The sequence below is a fragment of the Nematostella vectensis genome, chromosome 8 (genome assembly GCF_932526225.1).
Source record: "Nematostella vectensis chromosome 8, jaNemVect1.1, whole genome shotgun sequence".
In the NCBI taxonomy this organism is placed as follows: domain Eukaryota; kingdom Metazoa; phylum Cnidaria; class Anthozoa; order Actiniaria; family Edwardsiidae; genus Nematostella; species Nematostella vectensis.
This window is the reverse complement of record NC_064041.1, coordinates 7175905-7182650: the sequence shown is the minus strand read 5'-3', so window position 1 is coordinate 7182650 and position 6746 is coordinate 7175905. Positions and strand designations below refer to the sequence as shown.

General features: G+C 39.4%; 1 protein-coding gene across 1 annotated transcript in view; it reads right to left on the bottom strand.

Moving 5' to 3' along the window:
- Positions 1-1282, bottom strand: part of LOC116619762 (loricrin) — a 40605-nt gene extending 39323 nt beyond the window's left edge. Inside the window, exon 1 of the mRNA XM_048730933.1 lies at positions 1179-1282. The gene's annotated coding sequence lies outside the window, so the exon portion shown is untranslated. The remainder of the gene's footprint in view (positions 1-1178) is intronic.
- Between the last annotated feature and the right edge of the window lie 5464 nt (positions 1283-6746).

Below are 6746 nucleotides of genomic sequence, written 5' to 3'. Positions count from 1 at the left end.
CATAAAATGCAAAAGGAATTCTGTATTGTTCTTGGACGTCAGTGAACGATTAATACAGTTTCACAAACCTTTTTACATATACTTCAATTTCCCATGACCTTCGACCTTCAGCACGAGGTGGTAAAACCGCTTTAATATAGTTGCTTTCATATGACTTCGCATAATACCAGCAAATACAGTAGATAAATAACTAATAGTAATAACAGTAGTAATAGTAATAACTATTTAAAACTTTGAGCCGCATTTCGACGATTTTAACGCGATTTTAACAATGATAGAAGAGGTTTCTTAAAGTGTGAAACAATTTGTGGACTTTCTATTTTAGCACAGCGCTAAAATTGAGCCTGGATCTGATGTAGGCTTTGTTGCTTATGAGTCTTTAAACCACATCAGTTAAATGTTGCTGCTTCAGCTGACAGTGAAAATAAAATTGCATTAAAGTCGTAACATGTCTTTCGTCCAGCATTTTTTGTGTGCTATGGATGGATCTTAGCCGCCATGCCACCTCGTAGCCCGATGTGCATTTGAAATACCTCCATGTGAGCAGGCCTTAGGTCGGCAATCACTGTCATGTGAATAGAATCTCTTAAAGGCGTAACAACAAATCTAAGCTTTAGATTCTTTCATGAAACATCGTATGCTTTAAAGCCGCATTGTCGCCAGTTTACTTCTGGAGGTCCGACGGAAACCTCAACCGTTAAAAGACAAAAGAATCTATTAAAATCCGAGATATTAAACAGGCCATCCGCTTCAAATTATCCATCACATCCTCAAAGAAACTTCCAATAAACACAATGCTTTCAATATTTTGAAATATTTTTCGCGTTTTCCGTTAAAAATCGTCGGAGATTGTTACGTAATCGACCGGAAGTAAACTGGTGACAATGCGGCTTTAAGTAAGAGGGAATCTAGCCACAGGCTTTTCTGAACATCGATCACCATGAGAAACACAGTAGGCACAAAAATATAACAAGAAATATAGCATCTTTACCCAAATATTTGAAAGATCTAGAAAAGAAAAAGGTTACTGACCAAAAAATCGTTGATAACTTGCTCGTTCTACTAGACTAAAAGACATCTAAACAACATCGATTTACTCTCCAAAATGCCAGGACTCTAAACTATTTTTCGCATAAAAACATATTTTAAATATGCTTAGAGTAACTCATTCGACTTACCTTGTAACAAAGACAAAATGAAAGGCTCGAATTATCGTTGGAAACACCGAAGAACAACCGAACTCCAACGCGCTTCGTGCGCCTTTATCTCTCACGTGGAGCGGTAGTGATTGTTCGCTGATATAACACGGGCTCATACATAGGGTTCCCACAACACTGGGCACTCTCATTCGCCGCTACGACGCCAAGGTGCTTTTGTTTTGATACCAGTGAAAACCAAGACATTTGGCCAAATCCAAAAGCAGTTTTTACGTGCTCGTACGTAGCCTGCGTAGCCTGTGGGTTTGTTGAGTTTCAGAGCAGTTTTCTGTCCGCGAATAGGAATACGCGAACTCGTTCGTAGTTTTTTTTTTTGCTTTTTGAATGTCCGTAAAGCTAAGCTCATATGCTATAAAAATCAAAATAAAATATAAGCCAAACCCTCTTCATCTGTTTATTTTCAAAGGCTGACGTATTTGCAATGGTAGTGTTTTATCTCGGTGGCCCATTTTTCATACCAAAGAAACACAAAATATTTTGCAAAATGTCATTTCCCTTTTAATGAAAAGACGAAAATAAAACTTCTTTTTGGTAATGTTTTCGTAGATTCCAATAAAACAATATAGTAAATTAAGGTGCGCGGGCATAAAAGAATTTATAAGGCTTTTTTTCATTCAAAAAAGCAAGCGAACTTTTAAGCGGTCTTAAATTTATTTTACCCCGCTGATTTGTTCATTTCAGCCCATTAAATGCATATAAAATGCCATAAAAAGCTATCATAATATGAAATAAAGTTTAGAAAATCTATTGCACAACGTTTTCAGCTGCTGCGAAGTATATTCCATGCTTATAGCCAGACTATATTTTAACGAGCTCCTTCAATTTGATGTCTCGACTCTTCAGCATATTTTCATCTTTTATTTTACCGCTTTTTAATAAAGGTGTAACTTTTGTGAGATTTGCCAAAGCTCGCACAGGATAGGATCTAATAACCCTCTTTTGTCACGTGAGACTCGTTGATCACGCGCAGTAGGGAGCACCTGAAGTTACTTTCCAACATGATTTTTTGCATTTCTTTTTTTTGTTGTTCTGAATTATGTAAAATACATTTAAAACATGGATCTTTCTGCCTGAAAACTATTATATAACTGTAAGCCCGCTGTCTCTTTCAGGTCAAAATTTGTATATACTTTTCTGGAAATATTTTATTCCAGGGTAAAGTTTTTTTGTTTTTTGTTTTTGTATGAAAAATAGTCAAGGAAGAATTGGCGTTTCTCTTGCTAAATAGGCACTTAATCAAACCTGGTGATACGCTTTACTCTTATTCATTCTGATGAAATATCACTCCCCAAAACCCTTAGGAATTTTTAACCATAAAAGAAATATTACATAGACTTTTTGTTAATATACTAGACGAGAAATCAAAATGATCTCTCCATAGCCAACATCCCCTTAATTTTCAAGCGTTGACGTATTTTCAATGGCTGTGTTTTATCTTCGGTGTTTTTTTATTACGAACTAGACTTGAAACAATTGGCCAAATCCATAAAACTATGTTTTTCTCTTACACTCCCCTTGTCATAAAAAAAAAGAAAAAAACTAAAAATTTTCGTATATTTTATTTGAAAAATGTAAGTTTAAACATTGAACATTGAACGATTTTTGTCAGCTACTGCGGAGTATATTCCATCAGCAGATGCAACAATATAAAAGCAAAGTCATTCTTCAATTTTATGGCTCGGCTATTCAGCATATTTTTATCTTTTATTTTGCCGCTTTTTAATAAAGGTGTAACTTTTGAGGGATTCGCCAAAGCTCGCTCAGGATAGGATCTAAAAACCCACGCTTGTCATGTGAGGCGTTCATCACGCGCAGTAGAAAGCACCTGAAGTTACTTTCCAACGTGAGTTTGAATTCCTTTTTATTCTTGTTTTCAATGTGTATGTCGTGCTTGTTCTGAATTAAGTTACATCAACATGCATTAAAAGCGTGGATCTTACTGTCTGACCTTAACATGCTAGCCCCCTGACTTGCTCGATTTGCTTTTAAGTTATTAGGCTAGAGGAGCTCTTAGTGTAGATCAAAATTGTAATATCCTCTCTTAACATTTAGTTCCAGAGATGTGTTGTATTAAAATGGTCTATAAGGAATTTTGGTGGAATAACATTTCAGCCATCCCTCCTGAATAAGGGGGGGGGGGGGGCAAAAGTGACCACCCGCCCAAAAATACCAACCGTGGAGGTATTATAAGACGTGTAATCGAGATAAGCTATCAGGCCATGAATTATTCCCTCTTTATTATCAAACGTTGAAGCGCTTTTTATGTGTTATCTCGCATTAAGTTTTGACACCAACGTAACATATTTATTTTTGCCAAACGCAAAAACTATTTCTCAACCCTCAAATTATCTTTCTAACAATAAAGCGATTCTTAAAGTCAACTTTTCGTAGATTCTTTATATTAAACAAAGCTTAGGAGAGGAGCTTGACGTGAAAAATATTACGTTGAAGTTTGACTGCTGTCGCGGTGACTGCTATGTTAAAAATTCCATCAACGAATGTTTATAGCCTGGCTTTTTTTATTGAGATTTATTATACCATTTTCGAAAAACAATATGAAAATAAAGTCATCTCTCAATCCCATGTCCCGGCTCTTCAGCACATTTTATTTGAATTTTAAAGGACTTTTGTGGAATTTGCATAGCTACGCCCAGGATCAGATCTAGAAAGCCACACTCGTCACGTAGTATACGCTAGTTATGCGCAGTAGAACAGTACCTGAAGCTTTAAAATCTGGGTCAAACCTCAGCCCTGTACCAATGCGGGTTAAGAATCGCGCATACTGTATGTTGCCATGCTCGCTTCGGGAGTTATAAAGTGCTGGAGATAGCCTGAGTAGATAAGACAAACATTAGCCACCATCATTTCATCTATAACCACTATACTAAACTATCCTATAGCCTGTTGTTGGACACAACCATTGATATTTAAACGTATGTGACTTAATTTTGGGAAAATATAAAACGTACGCAACCCAAATGAATTCAATCTAAAAATATTTTTTTCGGTGAGAAAAAGAATGGTTGTGTCCTTTTATGAAAACACGTGAGTGTTTTACACGTGAATGTAGAAGCTGCGCATGCAGTCTAGGCGTTTAGACATGTTAAGATGGAGGGGGGGGGGAGGGGACTGCATGCATGCCTACTACATACACGTGTAAAACACTCACGTCGACATGTCTTTATAGAATGGGACACAACCATTCTTTTTCTTATTTGAAAAGTTATTTTTAGATTTATTTCAATTTATAATTGGTTAATGACGTCAACGCCCCTATTTAAGTGAAGGATAGATGCTGGGTAGACACTAGTCTTGTCCTCTCGTTTGCCCTTGCGTCGCCGACTAAAAAAGGTCTTATCAATATCGTTCTGGGTAAGTTGTTGATTCCATTAAAATCTTTTGTATGCAGTAACCCAGTTTAAGTAGATGGGGTTGCAGCAATATCATCTATAAATATTTCACACAAAAATGGTATTAGGCTAGGTTTAGATCCGTTAGATAAACTAGAAAACGACTGATATCAGACCTATCAGTACAATCCCTTACTTAAAATAGAACAAGGCAGATTCTTAAACCGATTGGTAAGTCTTAATTAAACTAGAACATGGCTCATACTGATACCTAGATTCAGATATCTTAATTCAATGAACACACAGCTGATATTAGACCGATCGGTAGCCTATGTTACCTACCTGCCTAAACGGAAACAAGTAAGAAAATTTATTCATCTCTCTCTTTTCTGTCCACCTGTCCTGGTCATGATGATTTCAATGTCAAAATGTTCGCGATTTTAGCGTTTCTAAGTTTTGTCGAATTTTCGAGGTTACATGCCGCCGAACCCCATTGCTTGGGGTAAAAAAAAACTCCATCTCAAAAAGTGACGCATTGCAATACAGTCTGGTCCAATTTTTATCCCTTTAGCTTACTAAGGAGTTTTAGAGAAACAAAAAATCTTACTAAGGAGTTTTAGAGAAACCAAAAATTTCGATAAAATCCTCCAAGATTTGTCGATTACTGTAGATAACTGGCGGCACTTTTCGAAAAAAAGACAAAAAAACATGTAAATAAAGATAGACAATCAAATAGTTATTTCGTCGGTCAGATTAGAGAGTTATGGATGTAACATATTTGTCGATTAGAGTTCCGGTATGAGTTTAAGTCAGAGGGATAGAGAGGAGCATCCTCTGAGTTTTGGGTATTACTTTTGTCAAGAAATGTGCCGGTGTGGGTAAAGTCAGAGGTGCTAGGCCAAGTCTTCTCCCATAACTTACCATAGCGCACAATGAGACCAAAATGCATCTTTGTTGTTTCACTCATCGATACAAAACGAAACGAAACGCCCTACCATCGCCCTTCATATCCGCCCTCTCATCACTACAGCATTAGCAATAGTTCGCCAGTCACCACAGTCCCAACCCCCACGCCAGCAGACCGGGCCACGACTGCCGCCACACCTTCATTGGGGCGCCGTACGGCGAGCCAGTCACCTTACATGGAATGGTTATCACTCGCAAGCATCATGGCTCAACCCCTCGCACTGTAGACCTATCACCCCTTAAACAATTGTTTTAAGGGAGACCTTTGCCATGGAGTCACCCTTCCACCTGGCCCGACGCATCCCTAAAGACACGTGGAAAACCAACAAACGACAATACCGTCGCCATCTTGGTGATCTGTAACACCGAGAAACTACTGGTACTTCTTACTAAAGCAGCACTGCGTTCGCCCCTCCGGCGCCCCAGACTGGTGCTCCGATGGTTGGAAAATCACACTAGCCGGATCGCGTTTCCTTTCTCTGGCTGAGCAGCGTTTCGCAGCCATAGAGGGAGAAGCAATTGCTGTGGCCTGGAGCTTAGAACAGACACGGTATTTCACCCAGGGATGTGATGACCTCATAATAGCTACTAACCACTAACAATTCACGAAGATCTTGGGGACTGCACATTTGATTAAATAACGAACACTCGCCTATTTCGTCTTAAACAACGTATTCCCTCTCATCTCCTGGCGCTTTGAAATCACATATCTATCTGACAGGCAAGAGTAACCATGAACCAGATGTCGCCTCGAGGCACCCTTACCATCTTGCTCGTGGTTCAGCCCTAGCCAAGCACCGCAGAGCTTTCCCGACGATACAGGGTCCGAAGAGTCCGCAGTAATGGCCACGATCCGCCGCAGTACCGAGGAGGTGGGAATGATCTCATGGTTACACATGTTAGCAACATCCTACATCAACTCGAACAAGGGAAAAAACAGACTCGACAGTCCCAACCCAGACCTTGGAGGCTTCAGGACCATTCGCGACTGACTTCCTCTAAGCGGAAGAAGGAGTCCTTCTGTACTAGGACCACGTGGTCATACCCACTTACCTCTGCCAACAATTCTTTAAACTCCGGAGGCCGCCCTTACCTCGTTTTCGGCAATCGCCTCTCCGGATGGGTCGAGGTACTCAGTTCCCCAGCAGTAACCAACCTTGCAAGCTCTGTCGGCCTGATTCGCCAACTATGCTCGTTTTTTGCTACTCTCGGC